We start from the raw sequence: 25,505 nt of genomic DNA, 5'->3' as shown, positions 1-25,505 counted from the left end.
TTACTATCAAATAAATTGGTTGGACTTAAACCTGGTGTTGTCAGGAGATGCCTGAACCATGGCTCAGCTCAATAACCTCTATGGCTGAGCCTGTGAGCTCTGTGGTGCTGGTCTTCAGCTGCATGGTACAAGTGTGGACCCACCAGTGTCAGCACCAGAGGATGGTGGGGCTACTGGATGTCATTCCAGCTGCTCCTTTATCCCACGGTTTCTTAAGACAAGCAACCTGGTTCACTGATGTCCTTTAGGGAAGGAAGTCTCTCATCCTTACAGGGTCTGACCTACATGTGACCCCAGAGCCACAGCAATGGCCTCTGAAGTAGCATATCACTCAGTTGTCTCAGGGTAATTGTATTTTGTTACAAATGCCAGTGGTGCCCACATTCAATGAGAGGGTAAACAAAGTGAAAATATAAATAATACTGTGAATTAATTTGCTAAGTTTGTTTTCTTTTGTATAAGTTAGGTTTTATTAACTGTATTTCTTGAAAATTACGTCTTTAGGTTTTTTTTTAAGTTGATAATGATGATGTTCGATTGATGTGAAGTGTGTCCTTAAAGAGTTAATGAGAACAGAACACGAAACCAGCCAAACACTTTAGCGAGTGACTCACTTCGAAAGTGAAAGCTTTCTGGGATTAACTGATGCGAATTCTTTTACGCCTTACAGATCTGGTAAAAAAAATCGATTAGATAGTCAGAAAGTAAGAGGTAAGTACCAAATATTCTTTATTTTCAGGGAAGGATGTACCTGTATCAGGGGAAAGGAGACAGAGGGTGTTTTATTACAGAAAACCATAAGAGTCAAACACAGTCCGGAAAAAGGCCGAAGCAGGAAGTCCCTTCGTGACAACTCATAAATGAAACTTTTAAAATGAAATAATTTAGCCCTGTAGATAATTGCTCGATCTCCTGTTTAAGAAAAAAGCCATTTTATACAGTAGTCCATGTTGAGGAATTGCTACACTTGTTTCAGACAGTGATCCTGAACACTGAAGGGTGATCCGAGCAGCTCCTCTCTGACACTGCACGACAGCTCCGTCAATATTAACAAAAACACAGTATTACAGATCGGTGTAAATCGGAAACATATACTGTATTAAAAAAATCCAGGAATAGGCAGCAGTTCAAACAACATCCGCATTAAAAAGAATTTGTTATATACCTTGAACTGAAGGAGGGAATTAGACAGTTTAAAGTGCCCGAACATGGTAACTCTCTGGGAACTTTTACAAACTGTTATCCAACTTATTTAAAGTCTTTGAACTTGAACAGGAAATAAACAACAAGTAAAAGTGAAGGTGGAGGCACAGACTAAAATCTATACCTCGGGGACCGTGCCTGGTATAGACGTTTTATGAAATGTGGTCTTGTTCCCGTTCCACATTACCCTCCTCGCACTGATTTAAAAACTCTCATCTCATTTGGATTTTTAAGAACATAAGAAATAGGAGCAGGAATAGGCCACCTAGCCCCTCGAGCCTGCCCCGCCATTCAATAAGGTCATGGCTGATCTGAAAATGGTTCAATTCCACTTACCCGCCTGCTCCCCATAACCCTTAATTCCCTTATTGATCAGAAATCTATCTACCTGTGATTTAAACATATTCAAGTATGTAGCCTCCACCAGTTCAATGGGCAGAGAATTCCAGAGATTCACTACCCTGAGAGAAGTTCCTCCTCAACTCTGTTCTAAACTGATTCCCCCTTATTTTGAGGCTGTGTCCTCCAGTTCTTGTTTCCTTTCTAAGTGGAAAGAATCTCTCTGCCTGTACTTTATCTAGCCTCTTCATTATCTTATGTCTCTATAAGATCACCCCTCGGCCTTCTAAACTCCAACGAGTACAGGCCCAATCTCTCCTCATAATCTAACCCCCTCGTCTCCGGTAAGAACCTGGTGAACCTTCTTTGTACTCCCTCCAAGGCCAATATATCCTTTCGCAAATAAGGGGACCAAAATTGCACACAGTACTCTAGTAGCAGCTTCACCAGTACCTTGTCCAATTGCAGCAAGACCTCCCTGCTTTTATATTCTATCCCTCTTGCTATAAAGGCCAACATTCCATTTGCCTTCTTGATCACCTGCTGCGCCTGCAGACTGAGTTTTTGCGATTCATGCACAAGGGCCCCCAGGTCCCTCTGCACAGTAGCAAATTGTAATTTTTCACCATTTAAATAATAGTCCATTTTACTATTATTCCTTCCAAAGTGGATAACCTCACACTTTCATAGTTCCAATCACTGAGGTTGGCCCAGAAAATTCCAGATATGCAGGGTAATTTTCAACCACAAAAATCTATCAGCTCAGACACCAGACGGACTATCTGTGAGCACAGTGAGTTGTCTAAGCTCTTATTTTCCCAAGACTCTTGGCAGTTCAGTGTTCTTCATATTAGCATTAACCATCGCTGTGATTTCCCCTCTGGCTGTAAGTGCTATATATGAGGTGGGTGTGCTGGTAGTTACTGGATCCCTGCCAGGACAGTATTACCAGGTGATCTACATCCTTTTTCCACCAAACTCCTAAAGTACTGGAATTTAATCTACTTTGCTGATTGTTAATGTTTTCCCTTCCATCAATATTCTCATTATTCACACATTTTGTTTTAGATTTCTATTTTTATTTCTTTGATCTTGTTCCATATTCTGTTCCATGTGGCTGATCACTTTTGCAATTTCATCGTGCTGTTTTGCAGGCAATGCAGAGGTCATTCTGTGTCTTTTCCTGTGTCCCTGTTTTCTTTCCTTGTTCCTTTTTAAATATTGTTCATCTGTAACATCTTCCTGTCCTGCAAAGGTTCTGACACGGAAACCAATGCTTGAATTTTTAAAATGCAGAGTACATCCAGACTCTAGGTTGCAACATTTGTTTCAAAAGGATTAAGCATCAGAGTTGACTTGGTAACAGACTTTTGCATTCTGTCAGCCTAGCCATTTTAAAAGGACAATCAACTATTAAGAGGCTATCAGATTTGAATTTGATCGAGTTGCCAGGATCAAACCAATCCTGGTGTAAGAAAATTGAGATTATCGCAGGTATAAAGGCCAGAGTGACGGCCATCTTAAAGCGAATATCTCCAGCGGCCAGGGCAGCCAGCATTCATCTCCATCCCCAGTTTAAATATCCCTTAAGAGAAGGATCCAGCTATCTAACAGAAGGATACCAAGTCAGACAGCAGACAACTACCAAAGAACTCCAAAAGCTTCTGAATTCCATCAAGCCTCAATATAAAATTTCTATGTGACTAAAATTCCATTATTACTGTTTTTCATTTCTGGGAATACATTTATTGCTTGATGGCATGATGGCACAGTGATTAGCACTGCTGCCTCACAGTGCCATGGTATTCCAGTCTTGGGTGACTGTGTAGAGTTTGCATGTTCATCATTGCGTGGGTTTCTATCTGGCTGCTGTGATCTCCTCCCACAGTTCAAAGATGTGCAGATTGGGTGGATTGGCCATGCTAAATTACCCCTTGGTGTCCCAAGATATGTAGATTATTGGGGTAAATGCACATAGATGGGAAGAGGGGGGTGGTGGACCTGGATAAGAAGCCCTGTCAGTGTCAGTGCAGATTCAGAGGGCTGAATGGCCTCCTTCTGCCCAGTAGGAACATCAGAACATAAGAAATAGGAGCAGGAGTAGGCCATCTAGCCCTTCGAGCCTGCCCCGCCATTCAATAAGATCATGGCTGATCTGTCGTGGCTCAGTTCCACATTCCCGCCCTCTCCCCATAACCCTTAATCCCCTCTCTTATCAAAAACCCATCAACCCGCGTCTTAAAAATATTTAGCGAGGCAGCCTCCACCACTTCAACGGGCAGAGAATTCCAGAGATTCACCACCCTTTGAGTGAAGAAGTTCCTCCTCAACTCTGTTCTAAACCGCCCCCCCTTTATCTTGAGGCTGTGCCCCCTAGTCCTACTGTCCTTTCTGAGCGGGAAGAGTCTCTCCACCTCTATCCTATCCATCCCATTCATCATCTTATATGTCTCAATGAGATCTCCCCTCATTCTTCTAAACTCTAACGAGTACAAGCCTAGTTTATTCAGCCTCTCGTCATAGCTCAACCCCCTCAACTCCGGTATCAGCCTAGTAAACCTCCTCTGCACTCCCTCCAAGGCCAAAATATCTTTGTGCAGGTGCGGCGCCCAAAACTGCACACAGTACTCCAGCTGTGGCCTCACCAATGCCCTATACAGCTGCAGCAAGACCTCCCTACTTTTATATTCAATCCCCCTCACTATGAAGGCCAGCATCCCATTCGCCTTCCTGACCACCTGCTGCACCTGCAAGCTGGGTTTTTGCGACTCATGCACAAGGACCCCGAGGTCCCTCTGCACCGTCGCCTGCTGCAGTTTTTCGCCACGTAAGTAATAGTCCTTCCTACCATTCTTCCTACCAAAGTGGACCACCTCGCACTTGCCAACATTAAATTCCATTTGCCATTTCCTGGCCCATTCGCCCAGCCTATCTAGATCCTTCTGCAGACTCTCCACACCCTCCGCACAATTTGCCGTTCCCCCAATCTTGATGGTTACTAGACAATAAAAGAGAGGACAGAACTGGTGAATGTTTTTATGCACCAAGGAATTATAAAAGAGTAGGGAAATTTACCAGTAGAACAAATTTAAAAGCTTTGTATCTAAATGCATGGAGCATTCAGAATAAAATTAATGAGTTAACGGCACAAATAGAAACAGAAGGGTATGATTTGATGGTGATTACTGAGACATGGTTACAATGAGACCAGATCTGGGAATTGAATATCCAAGAGTGTGCAGCATTTCAAGAAGATAGACTGGAAGAAAAAGGAGGTGATGCAGCTTTGCTAATGAAGGAAGGAATCACTGCCGTAATGAGAAATGACATAAACACAGAAGATCAAGATGTGGAATCAGTCTGGGTAGAAATAAGAAATAGCAAAGGGAAGAAGTACTTGGTAGGAGTAATCTATGGGTCCCCAAGGAGTAGTTCTGCAGAAGGACACAGTATAAACCAGGAAATATTGTGGGCTTGCAAGAAAGGAATGCCAATAATCATGGGTGATTTTAATATGCACATAGATTGGAAGAATCAAATTGGCAAGGGTAGCCTGGAGGCAGAGTTCATTGAATGTATTAGAGGTTATTTCTTGGAACAGTATATTGTGGGACTAACCAAGGAGCAAACTACTCTGGATTTGGAATTGTGTCATGATGAGGGATTAATTGATGACCTCAGAGTTAAGGATCCTCTAGAGAGTAGTGACCATAGTACGATAAAATTCAAAATTCAGTTTGGGGGTGAGAAAGTGGAGTCCCACATGAATTCTGGAATTAAACAGAGGAAATTAAATAGACATGAGGGCAGATTTGGCCCAAGCAGAATGGGCAGGAAGGTTAAAAGGTCGGACAATGGGAAAGCAGTGGCAGTTGTTTAAGGAGATATTCAAGTCCTCACAACTAAAATACATCCCAGTGAGGAAGAAAGATGGTAAGGGGGTAAAAACGATCCATGGCTAAACAAGGAGGTCAAGGACAACATAAAGACAAAAACTAAGGTACACATATTGCAAAGGCCAGTGGCAGGCTGGAAGATTGTGAAACTTTCAAACATAAACAAAGGGATACTAAAAAGTAATAAAAAGAGCTAAGGTAGCTTATGACAGAAAACTAGTGCAAAATATCAAGAAGGATAGCAAAAGCTTCTGTAAGTATATAAAAGGTAAGAGAGTCGCTCGGGTGAATGTTGGTCCCTTGGAAGATGAAACAGGAAAATTAATAGTGGGGAACACTGAAATGGCAATGATGCTAAATCAATACTTTGCCTCAGTTTTTACAGTGGAGGACACTAGTATCATTTCTATAGGAATGGGCAAGTCAGAGGTAATAGAAAGGGTAGAACTTAGAACAATCAACATCGATAGGGAAAAGGTACTCAGGAAATTATTGGGATGGAGGTCCGATATGTCCCCGGGCCTGAGGCCTACATCCTAGGATATTGAAAGAAGTGATGGTGGAGATGGTGGATCCATTGGTTATAATATTCCAAAATTCCCTGGACAAATGAAAGGTTCCAATGGACTGGAAAAATGCTAATGTAAAGCCCTTATTGGGAAATTACACACCAGTTAATTTAACAACTGTTGTTGGGAAAGTGTTAGAATCAATTATCAAGGAAGAAATATCAGGACACTTGGAAAGTCAAAACACTATCCATCAGAGTCAGCATGGTTTTATGAAAGGCAAATCATGTTTGACTAATTTGCTAAAGTTCTTTGAGGATGTAATAGGCAAAGTGGATAATGGGGATCCTGTAGATATCCGGATTTCTGGAAGGTGCTTGATAAGGTGCCGGACAAAAGTTAATTCACAAGATTAGATCACATGGGATTAGGAGTAATTTATTAGCTTGGATATGTGACTGCCTGAGTGACAGAAGACAGAGAGTCAGGAAAAATGTTTTTTTTCTGGCTGGCATGAAGTAACGAGTGGAATGTCACAGGGCTCGGTCCTTGGGCCCCAACTATTTACAATGTAGGTTAATGACTTGGATAGAAGGCTCAATAGCCAAATTTGCAGATATCACAAAAATAGGCGGGACAGTAAGTTGCAATAAGGAAATAAAAACCTTACAAATTGATATAGATAGGTTAGGAGAGTGGATCAAATTGTGGCAAATTGAGTTTAATGTGGGTAAGTGTGAGGTCATGCATTTTGGTCACAAAAATGGCAAGGCGACGTATTATCTAAATGGTGAGAGACTTCGGGGTGCCCCAGTGCAGAGGGATCTAGGTGTCCTCGTTCATGAGTCACAGAAAAGTAGCATGCAGGTACAGCAGATAATAAAGAAAGTGAATGGAATGTTGTTATTTGTAGCTAAAGGAATAGAATATAAAGGTAAGGAAGTATACCAGGCATTGGTGAGGCCACACCTGGAGTATTTTGCACAATTTTGGTCCCCATATTTGAGGAAAGATGTAGTGGCATTGGAGGCAGTTCAGAGGAGGCTCAGTAGATTGATTCCAGAGGTGACGGGCTTGTTGTATGAAGAGAGATTGAACAGTTTAGGCCGATACTCTCTGGAATTTAGAAGAATGAGGGGAGATCAAAGTGAGGTATTCAAGATGTTAAAAGGTATGGATAAAGTACACGTGGAGCAGATGCTTCCTCTTGTGGGACATTCTAGGCTGAGAGGTCATAGTCTTAGGATAAGGGGTAGCACCTTTAAAACAGAGTTGAGGAGAAACTACTTCTCCCAAAGGGTTATGAATCTGAGGAATTTGCTATCCCAAAGTGCACTAGATGCTGGGACAGTGAGTAAATTTAAGGAGGAGTTGGACAGATTTTTAATTGGTAATGGATTGAAGGGTTATGGGGAGAAGGCAGGAAAATGGGGATGAGGAACCTATCAGCTATGGTCCAATGGCAGAGTTGACACGATGGGCCGAATGGCCCAATTTTGCTCCTATACCTTATGAACTTACGACTGCATGCACATTGGTCTCTGCATGCGCTGAAATACAATGGGGTCACATTTGTTGGGCCAACATGGCGATGTAACAGGGTCCAGAGATGACATCAATTTCAGGGAAAACACCAAATGAACACAGAACTCTTTCCCTTTCCTGGGAAAAATCCTCAAAGGTGTCAGATGGGGAAGGCCCCAGGAAAAGCTGCAGCTGAGGAACAGTGAGATATAAGCGATTGAGGCTGGAGGGAAGAGTACAGTCACGGGAGATTGAGATTGGGCTGGTAGCAGGGAGTTCACAGCGGAGGGGTGGCATGGTGGCACAGTGGTGAACACTGCTGCCTCACAGCACCAGGGACCCAGGTTCAATTGCGGCCTCAGGTCACTGTGTAGAGTTTGCACATTTGTCTGTGTGGGTTTCTTCCGGGTGCTCCAGTTTCTTCCCACACTCCAAAGATGTGCAGGTTAGGTTGATTGGCCATGTTAAATTGACCCTCACATCAGGGGGAATAGTGGGGTAAACTTATGGGGTTACGGGAATAGTGCCTGGGTGGGATTGTGGTTGGTGCAGATTCGATGGGCCGAATGGCCTCCTTCTGCTCTGTGGGGATTCTCTGGGAGAGCTTCACAGGTCTGCTTTATATTCATCAGGATTAATCTCTGATAGTTTTCTGGGCTGCTTTGTGAAATATGTTTCTAGAAATCTCCAAACATAAAATCTGTATTTGTTTGGCATTGTACATTGAAGCTGAAACAATGGACTGTGATCGGGTCACATACAATTACACTATTATTGATCAACATTCCTTTAACAGTTAATATTATATTTAATGCCCAATTTATTATTTACTGTTCCTAATTTTATACAAGTGGACGTTTCACACTGGCAGGAGTTAAAATCAATGAAAGAAATTCACTCTTCCTTGTTTCTGGACTATACCCCGCCCCATGCTCCTGAACCTCAGACTAACACACCGGATCTGTGCATGCACACACTGGCTACAAATGCAGCCCTCCTGCACAGTCTACACCCTCAATCTCCTCTTCCATCAAATCATACCCTGACATGTCAGCTTTCTGTCCTATAGAACTAGAGATCCCCAATGGAGAGCTTGCTCTCTCCCTGTCCTCATCTTTGACCACCCTGTGGGGAGAGTGACAGGAGGAAGTAGGAAACCTCATCACGAGCCAGACAGGCACTTAAACTAAATGCGGCCTGTTGGCAGTGATCATCTCCCAGCACAGCAGGAGAATTTAAATCAAATTCATAAACCTGGAACTAAAGCTACACTCAGTAATGGTGACCATATCAACTCTCAGAAATTGTTCTCAAAACCAATCTGCTTCACTAATGTCCTCGCTAAATATTTTTAAGACGCGGGTTGATGGGTTTTTGATAAGAGAGGGGATTAAGGGTTATGGGGAGAGGGCGGGAATGTGGAACTGAGCCACGACAGATCAGCCATGATCTTATTGAATGGCGGGGCAGGCTCGAAGGGCTAGTTGGCCTACTCCTGCTCCTATTTCTTATGTTCTTATGTTTAGGGAAGGAAATCTGCCTTACCCAGTCTGGTCAACATGTGACTCCAGAGCCACAGCAATGTGGTTGACTGAAGTAGCAAACCACTCAGTTGTCTCACTGCCACCTTCTGAGGGCAATTAGGGATGGGAAATGAATGCTAGTGCTGCCCACATTCCACAAAAAAAATTTTAAAAAGTTAAAACTCTAAATAATATTATTTATAATATTTAATATTTATAAGTAAATAATATTATGATTTAATTTATTAAGTTTCTTTTCTATTGTTTGAGTTGGGTTTTATTAATTGTCCCCATCCAAAATGATTTTCTCTGTCTCTTTAAGAGTTAACTGAAACTGTCCATGAGACCAGCTCAGCACCTTATCAGCAATAGGTAATTCAATTGGTAACTCATTAAAAAGTGAAAGTGAATGTTCAAGGACTAAGTGCTGTGAATTCTCTGACTCCTGACGGAACTGGTGAAAGGATGTGGAAAATCTTCAATTATTCAGTCAGAAACTAAGAGGTGAGTGCCGAATAATCTTTATTTCTCGGGGAAAGTTTGTCAGCAGGATTTGGATGTTCTTATCAGGAGGAAAGATTGAATTAAATTCAAGGATTTGAGCTGAGATCTGCTGGATAATCTCTCGTGAAACGCCTTAACAGGGTGTTAAACTGGGTCGATGTGTGTAAGGGAACAGGAGGCAGAGGGCATTTTATATATCAAACCATGATACCAGAGAGAGAGAGAGAGACAAAGGAGGAATGTTGTCTTTTTGACCTGTAAATTAACCTGGATATTTGAAGTCAAGTAAGTCAACTAAAATGAGGGCGGCATGTTAGCACTACTGCCTCTCACAGTACCAGGGATTCTAGCCTTGCGTGACTTTTTTATTTATTCGTGTGACATGGATATTGCTGGTTGGCTAGGTCGGCAGCTGGAGAACTTTCTGGAAGGTGTGCGGGAGTTCCCAAAGGCGGTTTTGAACTGAACACCTGAAGCTTGAGAGCTTCGATGAAAACGAACTCCCAGCCACCTGACGAAGGGACAGGCTGTCCCGAAAGCTTGTGGCTTTTGCTACAAATAAACCTGTTTGGACTTTAAACTGGTGTTATGGGATTTCTTTCTGTTTTACCCCAGTCCAACGCCAGCATCTCCACATCATGTTGCTGGTTGGCCAGCATTTATTACCCATCCCTACTTGTCCTTGTTGAGAGGACAATTGTAAGTCAACCACATTACTGTGGTCTGGAGTCACATGTAGGTCAGAACAAGTAAGGACAGCAGATTTTCTTCCCTCAAGGACTTGATTGAACCAGATAGGTTTTTCCAACAATTGACAATGGTTTCGTAATCGTCAGTAGATTTTTAATTCCAGGTTTTTTAAATTGAATTTAAATTCTACCATCTGCCGTGGCGGTATTTGAACCCAGTCCCCAGAACATTAACTGAGTTTCTGGATTAATACCATGAGACCATTGCCTCCTGTCCTGTCTGTGTGGAATTTGCACATTCTCCCAGTGTCTGAGTGAGTTTCCTCTGGGTGTTCCAGTTTTCTCCCACAATCCAAAGATGGGCAGGTTAGGTTGATTGGCCATGCTAAATTGCCCCTTAGTGTCAGGGGGATTATCAGGGTAAATACATGAGGTTACGGGGAAAGAGTCTGGGTGAGATTGTTGTTGGTTCAGGCTCAATGGGCTAAATGCCTTCCTTCTGCACTGTAGGGATTATATGATTCAATTCAGCTATGCAGATAATTGCTCAATCTCCTGTTTGTGAAAGAAACCCCTTTTATTCAATAGTTTCACACTGAAGAATTTCCACACTCAATGGACTTCAAGTAGAATTTTCAGAGAGTGATCCAGAACACTGACTTTCTGCCTGAAGGGTAATCCAAACAGATCCTCCCTGACACTGCACAATAGATCAGCCAATATTCATCAAAATACACAGCAACTACAGGTGGTAAAAACAAAAATGGAATACTTTCCAGTAGTAACATCAATTACGATTGGAACACACTGCCTACTCCAATGAGCAGTCCTTGCAGTCAACAGAGTTTGAATTGAAAAGGTCAGACTCTGGTTTTAGCAGTAGTTTTAAAATTCGGCCTAATAAACTCCCCTTAAAAAAGCAGATTCCCACCATTTTTAATCACATCCTAAGGTGTATGATTGCCTTTCTTGACTGCATTTATTGCAGTGAACTGCGTACTTACTGAGCTTAATTGATATGCAAATAACATGGGCGGGTTCCTGAGCTTTTGACCTGCCCTGTGTACCGTATTATCAAAAACTGCTGTGATGATTTTGTAAACGGTGCCCAATGTCATCAGGCCCCATAATACACTCTGCGAAGCAGGAAAATGCTCCTGATCGCAGAGTATATCATTCCAGCCCTTGTTTGGTGCCTGATGAAGGTGATCTGTGAGGTATGGCCTTGTTCCACATTCCACATGGGAAAGCAGTGATTCAAATCCTTAATTTGTGATGCGGGTTTATTTGGTTCCAGTCAGCGGAAGAGTGTTAAATGTAATAGGTGTGCAGGATACTTTACAAGCTGTAGTTTTGAAACTACAGCTACCTGTGAGTTGTGAATGCAATTAGTTAAATGTTCTCTTTTTACAAGGCTTGATACGAATGTAACAGCACGGCATACCTCAGCATCATCAAAACACCAGGCTTTGTTAGGAACAAGAGATATTTCTTCATAAAGAGAAATCAGGTACAGGGAATATCAGTCAAGGCTGCCTTGGGGAAGGGCCCCAGTTCATACGTGCCTATACATGGCTGATTGATGCTTCTCCTGAGAGAGAGAGAACTCCACCCTCTGGTGTGACAGGTCTCTCAAGCCAGCTGACCCTATTAGAACATAAGAACATAAGAACATAAGAAATAGGAGCAGGAGTGGGCCATCTAGCCCTTCGAACCTGCCCCGCCATTCAATAAGATCATGGCTGATCAGTCGTGGCTCAGTTCCACATTCCCGCCCTCTCCCCATAACCCTTAATCCCCTCGCTTATCAAAAACCCATCAACCCGCGTCTTAAAAATATTTAGCGAGGCAGCCTCCACCACTTCAACGGGCAGAGAATTCCAGAGATTCACCACCTTTTGAGTGAAGAAGTTCCTCCTCAACTCCGTTCTAAACCGCCCCCCCCTTTATCTTGAGGCTGTGCCCCCTAGTCCTACTGTCCTTTCTGAGCGGGAAGAGCCTCTCCACCTCTATCCTATCCATCCCATTCATCATCTTATATGTCTCAATGAGATCTCCCCTCATTCTTCTAAACTCTAATGAGTACAAGCCTAGTTTATTCAGCCTCTCCTCATAGCTCAACCCCCTCAACTCCGGCATCAGCCTAGTAAACCTCCTCTGCACTCCCTCCAAGGCCAAAATATCCTTGCATAAGTGCGGCGACCAAAACTGCACACAGTACTCCAGCTGCGGCCTCACCAATGCCCTATACAGCCACAGCAAGACCTGCCTACTTTTATATTCAATCCCCCTCACTATGAAGGCCAGCATCCCATTCGCCTTCCTGACCACCTGCTGCACCTGCAGGCTGGGTTTTTGTGACTCATGCACAAGGACCCCGAGGTCCCTCTGCACTGTCGCCTGCTGCAGTTTTTTGCCACGTAAGTAATAGTCCTTCCTACCATTCTTCCTACCAAAGTGGACCACCTCACACTTGCCAACATTAAATTCCATTTGCCAGTTCCTGGCCCATTCACCCAGCCTATCTAGATCCTTCTGCAGACTCTCCCCACCCTCCGCACAATTTGCCGTTCCACCAATCTTGGTGTCATCAGCAAATTTCGACACCCTACACTCGGTTCCCTCCTCCAGATCATCTATATAAATGGTAAATAGCTGAGGCCCCGGCACCGACCCCTGGGGCACTCCACTAGTCACCAACTGCCGATCCGAATAGCACCCATTAACCCCCACTCTCAGTGTAGGCGCGCAGTGTCTCCGCCGTATCCGTGCGGGCGCGCAGTGTCTCCGCCGTATCCGTGCGGGCGCGCAGTGTCTCCGCCGTATCCGTGCGGGCGCGCAGTGTCTCCGCCGTATCCGTGCGGGCGCGCAGTGTCTCCGCCGTATCCGTGCGGGCGCGCAGTGTCTCCGCCGTATCCGTGCGGGCGCGCAGTGTCTCCGCCGTATCCGTGCGGGCGCGCAGTGTCTCCGCCGTATCCGTGCGGGCGCGCAGTGTCTCCGCCGTATCCGTGCGGGCGCGCAGTGTCTCCGCCGTATCCGTGCGGGCGCGCAGTGTCTCCGCCGTATCCGTGCGGGCGCGCAGTGTCTCCGCCGTATCCGTGCGGGCGCGCAGTGTCTCCGCCGTATCCGTGCGGGCGCGCAGTGTCTCCAATTTCTTGCAAAGTATCCTGGGATAGATCCCATCTGGCCCTGGGGACTTGTCTACTTTAATGCCTTTTAACACACCAAACAACTCCTCCTTCATTATATTGACCTGCCTGAGAGTATTCACACACCCTACCTTAACCTCAAATCCCTCGTCCCTCTATTTGGTGAATACCGATATAAAATACTCATTAAGGATCTCACCCACTTCCTTTGGGTCCACGCATAACCTCCCTCCTTTCTCCTTGAATGGGCCTATTCTTTCCCTAACTATAATTTTGCGCCTAATATAGGTATAAAATATTTTGGGATTCTCCTTAACCCTGCTGGCCAAGGACATTTCATTGCTCCTTTTGGCCTTCCTAACTTCCCATGTGAGCTCCTTCCTACTTTCTCTATATTTTTCAGGGCTTTGATTGTTTCAAAGTTAATTTATTAGTTTCACAAGTAGGCTTACATTAACACTGCAATAAAGCTGGCGTTAAAATCCCCTAGTTTCCACACTCCAGCACCTGTTCGGGTACACTGAGGGAGAATTTAGCATGACCAATGCACCTAACCAGCACACCTTTCAGACAGTGGGAGGAACCAAGAGAAAACCCACGCAGACATGGGATTACGTGCAGGCTCTGTACAGACAGTGACTCAATCCAGGAATCGAACCCAAGTCCCTGGCATTGTGAGGCAGCAGTGCTAACCACTGTGCCACCGTGCTGCCCCAGGTAATTTAGTTGCCGAGACCTCACGTATGTTTCCGGTTATTTTTGACTAAGCTGACAATTTCTGCTGTCATTGAGGGTCCTGAATCTTGTTATTCCTGTCCTTTGCTTTCACAGGAACATGCCTGTCCTACACTCTAATCAACTGGTCTTAAAAGACTTCTCTATGTCAAATGTGGATTTACCCTTAAACAGCTGCTCCCAATCCACATGCTCCAATTCTTGCTAATTCAGTGATGGTTGGCCTTCCCCCAGTTGAGGACCACTCTTGTCTTTATCCATAAGTATCTGAAAACTTATGCTGGACCGCCACACCAATGCTGAACACCCCCCTTCCCTCCCCTCCTACCTCTCCCCCAACCCCCCTCTTGGCCCTGCCCTCTGTGAGACCCTGGCCACTTGGCACAGCCCAGTGTTGGAGGCCTCAATAGCCTCCAGTTCCACCAGTGGGGCCATTACATCTGGTCCCTGTTGCTGGGGACCAGGTGTGGACCTCCACAGCAAAGATGGGAAACTATCTGTGCCCGGAAAATTGCATCAGAGCTCGCTAAACAGATTTTAATCAGTCACTGAAAATTAAAATCAGCCTTGCGCCATTCACCAACTGTCTCACTTGTCTCAGGATTATCTTCTGATGAAAGCCTGTCTTCGTGTGTTATGAAAGACTCCAGAGAAAGGCACTAAACAATACATAGAGGTAAAAAAAAATGCAACCCACAAATGTTCATTAGATTTCTTCAGGATTCAGGCCCAAGAGTCTTTTATATTTCACCAAAATCTTACCATCGCTGGTGCACAGCCTGTTTGACAGGTGTATATGAACACTGTACATATATGATTGACAAGACAATTAATGAGACTGTTTTCTCTCTGTCTCTCACAGGCGATGGTTCATCTGATAAGGTCTCAAGATGAGAGAGGTTCAGCGCATTGTGTTGCTGCTGTTTATGATTCTGGTCTCAGTACATGGTATGAATCATTATAGCTTCTTGAGTTACATTAGAAGTAGTTCACCAATGTTGTTTATCATTGATGGAAGATTCCCTCTTCTATAGTATTGGCAATATTTATATAGTGTAGAGGATAATGTCAGGAACACTGATCATGTAGTGATTAAGTAAATCCCAATTCCCAATAGGAATTAATGGGTGCTTTTCAAATGGTCAGGCAGTAACTACTGTTGTGTCACAGGGATCGGTGCTGAGACCCCAGCTATTCACAATATATATTAATGATTTGGATGAAGGAACAAAATGTAACATCTCAAAGTTTGCAGAGGATACCAAGTTGGGTGGGAGGGTGAACTGTGACGAGGATGCAGAGATCCTTCAGAATGACCTGGACAGGTTGGGTGAGTGGTCAGATGCAGTATAATTTAGATAAATGTGAGGTTATTCACTTTGGAAGCAAAAACAAGAATGGCTGTAAATTGGGAGAGGGGAGTGTGCAGTGTGACCTGGGTGTCCTTGTGCACCAGGCACTGAAGGTGAACATGCAGGGGCAGCAGGTGGTAAAGAAGGCAAATAGTGTGTTAGTCTTCATTGCGAGAGGTTTTGAGTACAGGAGCAGGGATGTGTGTTGCAATTATACAGGGCCTTAGTGAGGCCACACCTAGAGTATTGTGTGCAGCTTTGGTCTCATTTTCTGAGGAAGGATGTTTTTGCTCTCGAGGGAGAGCAGCGAAGGTTTACCAAGCTGTTTCGGGGGATGGTGGGACTGATGGATGAGGAGAGATTGACTGGGTTCGGATTGTTTTTGCTGGAGTTCAGATGAATAAGGGGAATCTCATAGAGACTTATAAAATTCTAACAAAACTAGACAGGGTAGATGCAGGGAGGACATTCTCAATGGTGGGGAGTCCAAAACCAGGGCTCACTGTCTGAGGATTCAGGGTAGACCATTTAGGACGGAAGTGAGGGGAATTTCTTCACCAAAGAGTGGTAAGCCTGTGGAATTCATTACCACAGGAAGTAGTTAATGCCAAAACATTGAATGCATTCAAGAGGCAGATGGATATAGCACCTGGGACGATTGGGATCAAAGGTTATGGGGAAGAAAGCAGAATTAGGCTATTGAGTTGGATGATCAGCCATGGTGAGAATGAACAGCGGAGCAGGCTCGAAGTGCCAAATGGCTTCCTCCTGCTCCTACCTTCTATGTTTAATTCCATTTTTATTTCATAAGAACATAAGAACATAAGAAATAGGAGCAGGAGTAGGCCATCTAGCCCTTCGAGCCTGCCCCGCCATTCAATAAGATCATGGCTGATCTGTCGTGGCTCAGTTCCACTTTCCCGCCCTCTCCCCATAACCCTCAATCCCTTCTCTTATCAAAAACCCATCAACCCGCTTCTTAAAAATATTTAGCGAGGCAGCCTCCACCACTTCAACGGGCAGAGAATTCCAGAGATTCACCACCCTTTGAGTGAAGAAGTTCCTCCTCAACTCCGTTCTAAACCGCCTACCCTTTATCTTGAGGCTGTGCCCCCTAGTCCTACTGTCTTTTTTGAGCGGGAAGAGTCTCTCCACCTCTATCCTATCCATCCCATTCATCATCTTATACGTCTCAATGAGATCTCCCCTCATTCTTCTAAACTCTAACGAGTACAAGCCTAGTTTATTCAGCCTCTCCTCATAGCTCAATCCCCTCAACTCCGGTATCAGCCTAGTAAACCTCCTCTGCACTCCCTCCAGGGCCAAAATATCCTTGCGCAGGTGCGGCGCCCAAAACTGCACACAGTACTCCAGCTGCGGCCTCACCAATGCCCTATACAGCTGCAGCAAGACCTCCCTACTTTTATATTCAATCCCCCTCGCTATGAAGGCCAGCATCCCATTCGCCTTCCTGACCACCTGCTGCACCTGCAAGCTGGGTTTTTGCGACTCATGCACAAGGACCCCGAGGTCCCTCTGCACCGTCGCCTGCTGCAGTTTTTCGCCACGTAAGTAATAGTCCTTCCTACCATTCTTCCTACCAAAGTGGACCACCTCACACTTGCCAACATTAAATTCCATTTGCCATTTCCTGGCCCATTCGCCCAGCCTATCTAGATCCTTCTGCAGACTCTCCACACCCTCCGCACAATTTGCCGTTCCCCCAATCTTGGTGTCATCAGCAAATTTCGACACCCTGCACTCGGTTCCCTCCTCCAGATCATCTATATAAATGGTAAATAGCTGAGGCCCCAGCACTGACCCCTGGGGCACCCCACTAGTCACCATCCGCCAATCCGAATAGCACCCATTGACCCCCACTCTCTGCCTCCTATTTGACAACCAATCCTCTATCCACGCTAACACCCTACCCCCAACTCCATGTCCCCTGACCTTCTGCAATAACCTCTTGTGAGGTACCTTGTCAAACGCCTTCTGAAAATCCAGAAAGACCACATCCACCGGCTCTCCTCTATCCACTGCCCTAGACACATCCTCATAGAACTCCAGTAAATTTGTCAGACACGACTTCCCTTTAATGAAACCGTGTTGCGTCCGCCCTATCAAGCAATTCCCTTCAAGATGCCTCGCAATTTCCTGCTTAATGACAGATTCTAACATTTTACCTACCACAGACGTTAAACTAACCGGCCTATAATTCCCCGCCTTTTGCCTGGCACCCTTCTTAAACAACGGCGTAACATTAGCCGTTTTCCAATCTTCCGGCACTTCCCCAGAATCCAGCGACGTCTGGAAAATAACCACCAAGGCATCCACTATCACCTCCGCCATTTCTTTCAGAACCCTCGGATGCATTCCATCCGGTCCTGGGGACTTGTCCACAATCAGCCCCTCCAGTCTGTCGAGCACCACCTCTCTAGTAACAGTAATGTCATTAAGACCCTCCATTCCTACCACCTTTCCATCGCTAACACCCGGCAAATTATTCACGTCCTCCTCCGTGAAGACAGAAACAAAAAAGTTATTCAAGACCTTCGCCATATCCCCATCCCCTACCACTAGCTCCCCTTTCTCATCCTCTAAAGGACCAACGTTTACCCTAGCCAGCCTCTTCCTTTTTATATATTTATAAAAACTCTTGCTATCCTTTTTTATATTAAGCGCTAGCCCAGCTTCATAGTTTCTCCTACCCTCCTTTATCAACTTCTTTGTCAATCTTTGTTGACATTTAAACCTTTCCCAATCCTCTTCTCGCCCACTGCTCTTACCTACTCTAAATTCCTCCGCTTTTAATTTAACACTTTCCTTCACCTCCTTCGTTATCCACGGCTTATTACCTCTCTTCCTACTGTCCTTTTTAACCATCGGAATAAATTTCTGCTGAGCACCAAGAAAGATCTCCTTAAAGATCCTCCACTGCTCCTCAGCAGACCTACCTTCCAACACATTCCCCCAGTCCACATTCGCTAATTCTTCTCTCATCCTACCATACTCCCCTCTATTCAAACAAAGGACGCGCGTCCGGGAACCCACTTTCTCCTCCTCCATCTGCACCAGAAACTCCACCATACAATGATCACTCTCTCCAAGAGGATCCTTCACCGCAAGGTCCCTAATTCTACCCGTCTCATTACATAGCACCAGATCCAAGATAGCTTGCTCCCTCGTCGGCTCCAACACACACTGTTCAAGGAAATTATCCCGGCAGCATTCCAAGAACTCCTCCTCGAGCCCACCTCGTCCAACATGGGTCGACCAATCAATATGTAGATTGAAATCTCCCATAACTACTGCCGTCCCATTCCTGCACGCCGCACTTATTTGCGTGTTAACAGCCCGCCCCACCTCCAGATCATTATTCGGGGGCCTATAGACGACACCCACCAGCGTCTTCCTCCCTTTGCTGTTCCTAATCTCCACCCACAACGATTCCACGTTCTGCTCTTTGGCTCCGATATCATCCCTTGCTACCACCTTGATACTATCCTTAATCAGCAGAGCTACGCCACCCCCTCTTTCCTCCTGCCTGTCCTTCCTAAACACTTGATAGCCCTGTACATTCATCTCCCAGTCCCTGTCACCTTGCAGCCACGTCTCTGTAATGGCCACCAGATCGTATCCATTTGTGTCGATCTGCGCCACCAGCTCATCCACTTTATTCCGAATGCTTCGTGCATTCAGATAAAGCGCTTTCATCCCAGCCTTCTTCATCCCAGCCTTCACCTGGACCCTATTTGCCGTAACGCCACCAATTGGGACATCCTCGGCCTCTTCCCTTACCTGTACCCTATCCTTAACTTTAGACCTCGTAGCGTCACCTACCCTCGCACCCTCCCCCCCCCTAATTAGTTTAAAGCCCTGTCTACAGTCCTCTTTACTCGATTCGCCAACACTCTGGTCCCAGCACGATTCAGACCAACCCCATCCCGCCCGAACAAGTCCCACCTACCCCAATACTGGTGCCAATGCCCCATAAATTCGAACCCATTCCTCCCACACCAATCCCTGAGCCACCCATTCACTTCCTTTATCCTGTCAACCCTGCGCCCGTCTGCACTCAGTTCAGGCAGTAGCCCAGAGACGACCACCTTGTCGGTTCTACTTTTTAATTCCATTCCCAGCTTCTCATACTCCCTCCGCAGATCCTCAGTCCGCACTTTGCCTACGTCGCCGGCACCCACATGTACTACAACGACCGGGTTCTCACCCTCCCACTCCAGGTTCCTCTGCAGCCCAGCTGTGACATCCTGTACCCGAGCACCAGGCAGACAACACACCCTTCTGTGCACTTTGTCATTGTGACAAAGGACAGTGTCAATACTCTTCACCCCACTATCTCCAATCACTACTATGTTCCTTTTCCCCTTCTCTTTGCCTATGTCCTGCTGCATCACTGTACCGTGTGCAGCTTGCTCACCAACCTCACCTGCCTCGTCCTCTTCCAGACTGGAAGCAAGAACCTCAAACCTGTTATGCAGATTCCGCTCCTCACCCCCCTTCCTCCTCCTCCCAGCAGCCCCCTTTTGTCCCTGACCCTTAGATTTAGCCAGTCTAGGGGCACCCTCTCTCCCCCTGATGAGCCTCAGTGTCTGTAGCTCAGAGGCCAGCTCATCCACCTTGAGCTGGAGCTCCTCCAGCAACCTGCACTTACTGCAGACATGGTCACTGGGAAGGACCCTGGGGTCCACCAGTTCCCACATCATACACAAACCACACATCACATGCCCCTCCATTATTCACTGTAATTTTTTATGGGAAAAAAATTTTTTTTCCTTGTTTCTTGCTGTAGTAGTTTTGAAAAAATTTTTTTTCCTTGTTTTTTTCAAACAAACTCACCTGGCCTTTTTTCCCTCCAGCCCTTTTTGATATTAAGCCCTATTAACTCACTCTGCTTCCCCCTCACTCCGCTGCCCGCTCAGACGCTGCCCGCTGTCTACACCAGGCCTCCTTTTAAACCTGGCGCTGATTTAAAGCAGGCTGGTCCACAAATGCCTTTTCACCACACCCTCAGAATTCTTAAAGCAGTAAATACAATAAATAAATGCTTTAAACAGTTCTACAAAGAGTAAAGTGCTTTAAACTTATTTTAAACAGGTTTTTAACAGGTAAAATCTTAGCTCTGTCTCTCTCTCTCTCTCAGCATCCAAGTTGATTTTTATTAATAATGTGAATTTTCTATTGGTTTTTTGTTAATTCAGTTTTTCAGCTTTGGTCATTATTCTGTGAAAGCTACCAATAACTTCCCTTTCTGTGTATTCATATACTAAGAATGTTATTCACAGATTTAATTGTGTGTTCTGACACACTCCTGCTATATAACTCTAGTGTAACCCACAGGAAACTGGAGAAGACCAGGTGACAAACAATTCTCGCTGGTCCCAGGATTTCTCGGCTGGCCTTGTTAAGAATCACAAAGTTATGGCACAGGAGGCTATTTGGCCCATTGTGTCTGCACTAACTATCCGAGTGAGCAATGCACCTAGCACCATTTCACCAGTTACTCCCCTTAACTCTGCACATTCATCTTTTCAAATAACAAGGAGCAGAATCTTTATCCATCAGTGGCAGTGGGAATTCCCTGAAATGGAATATCCATATCCCACTTTCAGAGGAAGAGAAGTCAGTCCACCAAGTGAGATGAAGCAGCCACTGTTCAAATGCTTACAAGTATGTCCCAGTGGAGATCCCAATTGTCTCTTGGGGAGCAACTTTAGACTGTGTGCAAAGTAGATTTATGAAGGTGTTCACAGAAAGCAGAAAAACCATTGAGATAAAAACAGAAAATGCTGGAAATAATCAGCAGGTCAGGCAGCATCTGTCTGGTGAAAACCCCAGAGTTAATGGCCAGACCTTGATGTGGCTGTGGCTGGTGAACACATGCCCGAGACATGAAGTCTGTTATATCACATGAAAAGACTTTGAGAGCGATTCCCTTGCAGCTGGTGTGGTTGGTTCATCTGTAGAAGGAAGGCAGAACATCAATGAATTTAATCATCATCACTATACATGCTTGGTGGCCTGCTGAGACACTGGAGAGATGATGCCATCTGTATTGGAGCTTCAAAGGGTACTCTGGCTGGGAAAGCCCACTTTCAGTTAAGAGGGCCCATGACCTCTCCCATATCTGTAGCACACATATCTGGGACCTACACTCTTACCCCCATCCCAGATGCCTGTTTCATCAAGATTGGAGGAGCAACTGGAAATCCAGCTCCAGAGCATTATTCACGCTCCTGGTCAGGACCAAAACAGTTCATTTACAGGATGTGGGCTGTCTCGTTCAACATTTAGTGCCCATTCTTAGTTCCCATTCAGAAAATGGTGGGTAGCTGAAAAGTTTCCCATTCAGAAGGTGATGGGTAACTGATAAGTCTCCTGTTCAGAAGGTTCTGGTGAACTGATTAGTTTCCCATTCAGAAGATGGTGGTGAGCTGCCTTCTTGAACCTCTGCAGTCCCTGAGGTATAGGTAAACCACAGTGCTGTCAGGGAGCCTATTGAAGGCTAGTGCATCCGACTTGCCCACCAACTTTCCATGGCCACCTGATGCTGATGACATTGCTGGACAGCAGTAAAGTCATTGATCTTAAGCCACAAAGTACCCTCAGCCTCTCCCACAAATCCTGACTGCCTTTAGGGAGCTAAAGCTCATCACAGGGAGAATGAGGAGTTAATGGCTATGAACCATGAGCAAGTGGCGGTCCCAGGGGCTGAGGAGCAGGATGGGTGGACAACTGTTAAGAGGAAGAAGAGGAAGAAGAAGAATAGTCCTGGTCCAAAGACCACCCCAGTGGCCCCCCAAAATTCATCGACAGGGGTACAAAAGGAAAGACAGGAGGGCCAGAATGACTCAGAGGGAAGGAAGGGGGCTGGCAATGTGATAGTGGTGGGGGATGGGAGGGTCAAAGGAATTGACAGGAGGTTCTGTGGACAAAAGCGTGACTCCAGGATGGTGGTCTGCCTCCCTGGAGCAGGGGTACAGGACAGATCGGGGAGGATAGAGGGAATTTTGAAAGGGGAGGGGACCCAGGCAGAAGTAATAATACACGTAGGGGAGAGGGACACAGGAAGGCAGAGTAGGGCAGATGTACGCAGGCAATTTAGGGAGATGGGGTCCAAACCAAAGAGCAGGACCTCCAGGGTGGCATTCTCTGGGTTGCTGCCTAGTAACAGCAGGGCTCGGAATAACAAGATCATGCAGCTGAATGCGTGGTTGAGGGATTGGTGCAAGGTAGAGGGCTTTACTTTTGTAGACCACTGGGAAGTATTTGAGAGAGAAGGGCAACTGTACAGGAGGGATGGGGAGCATTTGAATGGGAGAGGGACAAATGTCTTAGCAGGGAGGTTAGCTGGAGTGTTTAGGCAGGGTTTAAACTAATGCGGGGGGGTGGTGGGGATGAGACTGATAGCTCATTAGACACTGGGGTCGGGAGTGAGTTGGGTGATAGGGTAGGTTTGGGTGAAAGGAAAATTATCAGGGGGAAGGAGGTTCTGAGTGGCCCTGGTGGGTTGGACTGCGTCTGTTTCAATGAGAGGAGTGTGACGGGTAAAACGGATGAGCTTAGGGCCTTGATGTTTGTGAGGGATTTAGATGTGGTGGCAGTGACGGAGACGTGGTTAAAGGAAGGGCAGGATTGGCAGCTGAATGTTCCTGGGTATAAGTGTTTTAGATGTGACAGAGGAGGGTTGAAGAGAGGTGGAGGGGTGGCACTGTTAGTAAAGGAGAACATCACAGCAGTGCAGAGGGAGGATAATATGGAGGAGTTAGGGATTGAGTCGCTGTGGGTGGAGTTGAGGAATAAAAAGGGAGCGATTATGATGCTAGGGGTGTATTATAGGCCACCCAACAGCCCGAGGTCAGTGGAGGAAGGCATTTGCAGAGGCATTTTAGATAGGTGCAGAAAGAATAGAGTGGTTGTAGTGGGTGACTTTAATCTTCCTGGAGTGAATTGGAGGGGGCCTAGAGCTGGGGGTACGGAGGGAGAGGAGTTTGTAAAATGTGTTTTGGAAGGGTCTCTAGAGCAGTATGTAACTAGCCCGACTAGGGAGGGGGCTATATTGGATTTAGTGTTGGGTAATGAGCCGGGGCAGGTGGTTGAAGTTGAGGTAGGCGAACATATGGCTAACAGTGACCACAAGTCCGTCTAGTTTAGGATAAAAATGGAAAGGGATGAGTGCCGGCCGAAGTGGAGGGTGCTGAACTGGGGAAAGGCGAGCTATAGCCGGATTAGGAGGGAGCTGAAGGACACTGATTGGGAGGGGTTGTTAGCTGGAAAGTCCACGGTTGGTAAGTGGGAGGCTTTTAAGAGCAAACTGATGATGTTGCAGGAAAGGCATGTGCCGGTAAAGAGGAAGGATGGGAAAGGCAGGATTAGAGAGCCGTGGATTACAGGGGGTATCGAAGACTTGGTCAGGAAGAAGAGGGAGGCGTATGTTAGGTCGAAACAACGGGGAACAGAGAGTGCGCTGGAGGAATATAGAGAGAGTAGGAGGGAGCTTAAAAGGGGAGTTAGAAGGGCGAAAAGGGGGCATGAAATGGCTTTGGCTGGTAGGATTAAGGAAAATCCAAAGGCATTTTACTCTTATATTAGGAGCAAGAGAGTAGTTAGAGGGAAAATTGGTCCTCTTAGGGACAAAGGAGGGGAGCTATGCATCGAGTCTGAGGGAATGGGGGAGATCCTGAATGAATACTTTGCGTCGGTATTCACGAAGGAGAGGGGTTTGGTGTCGTGTAATGTCTTGGAGGGAGCTGTAGATCAGTGGCAGGAAATATCCATTACGAGGGAGGAAGTGCTAGGGCTTTTAGGTAGCATAAAAACGGATAAAGCTCTGGGGCCTGATGGTATTTATCCCAGGCTGCTTAGGGAGGTGAAAGATGAAATTGCTGGGCCTCTGGCACAAATCTTTGTCTCTTCTTTGGACACAGGTGAGGTCCCAGAGGACTGGAGGGTAGCTAATGTGGTACCACTGTTTAAAAAGGGTAGTAGGGATAACCCTGGTAATTACAGACCAGTGCGTTTGACATTGGTCGTAGGAAAATTATTGGAAAAAATTCTTAGGGATAGGATGTATAAGCATTTGTAGCGTTGCGATCTGATTAGGGATACGCAACATGGCTTTGTTCAGGGGAGGTCTTGCCTTACGAATCTGGTAGAATTTTTTGAGGAGGTGACAAAAACGGTTGACGATGGACGAGCCGTTGGTGTCATCTATATGGATTTCAGTAAGGCGTTTGACAAAGTCCCTCACGGGAGGCTGGTAGAAAAGGTTAAGGCACATGGGATACAAGGACAGGTAGCTAGGTGGATTGAAAACTGGCTGGGAAATAGGAGACAGAGAGTAGTAGTGGAAAGGTCCTTTTCTGGCTGGAGGTCAGTCACCAGTGGTGTGCCGCAGGGCTCAGTACTGGGACCTCTCCTCTTTGTAGTATATATAAACGACTTGGAAGAGGGCGTATGTGGTGTGATCAGCAAGTTTGCAGATGACACCAAGATGGCAGGATTGGCAGATACTGAGGAAGACTGTCAGGTGACACAGCAGGATGTAGATAGGTTGGTATATTGGGCAGATAGATGGCAGATGGAATCTAATCCTGACAAATGCAAGGTAATGCATTTTGGAAAGAATAATGCAGGGAGGAGTTACATGATAAAAGATAGACCGATTAAGAGTATAGAGATACAGAGGGACCTGGGAGTGCAGGTGCACAAGTCTCTGAACGTGTCAACACAGGTAGAGAAGATTGTGAAGAAAGCTTACGGAATGCTAGCCTTTATAGGAAGAGGTATAGAGTATAAGAGCTGTTGTCTAATGCTTCAGTTGTACGGAACGTTGATTTGGCCGCATTTGGAGTACTGTGTCCAGTTCTGGTCACCTTACTACCGGAAGGACGTGGAGACCCTGGAGAGGGTGCAGAGAAGGTTTACCAGGATGCTGCCTGGCATGGAAGGACTGAGTTACGAGGAAAGGTTGGAAAAACTGGGGCTCTTCTCCTTAGAAAGACGGAGATTAAGGGGGGATCTGATAGAGGTGTATAAAATAATGAAGAGAATAGATAGAGTCA

The 25,505-nt window shown here is 45.7% G+C and overlaps 1 pseudogene; it reads left to right on the top strand.

The window, feature by feature from the left end:
- The window catches only part of LOC145337209 (zinc-binding protein A33-like), a 98,177-nt pseudogene that overhangs the window by 17,607 nt on the left and 55,065 nt on the right, over positions 1–25,505 (top strand).

This window comes from Carcharhinus amblyrhynchos, unplaced genomic scaffold, assembly GCF_965287045.1.
Source record: "Carcharhinus amblyrhynchos unplaced genomic scaffold, sCarAmb.v2.hapA scaffold_45, whole genome shotgun sequence".
NCBI lineage: Eukaryota > Metazoa > Chordata > Chondrichthyes > Carcharhiniformes > Carcharhinidae > Carcharhinus > Carcharhinus amblyrhynchos.
Note: the sequence above shows the minus strand (reverse complement) of the source record. Positions and strands in the feature narration are given on the sequence as shown.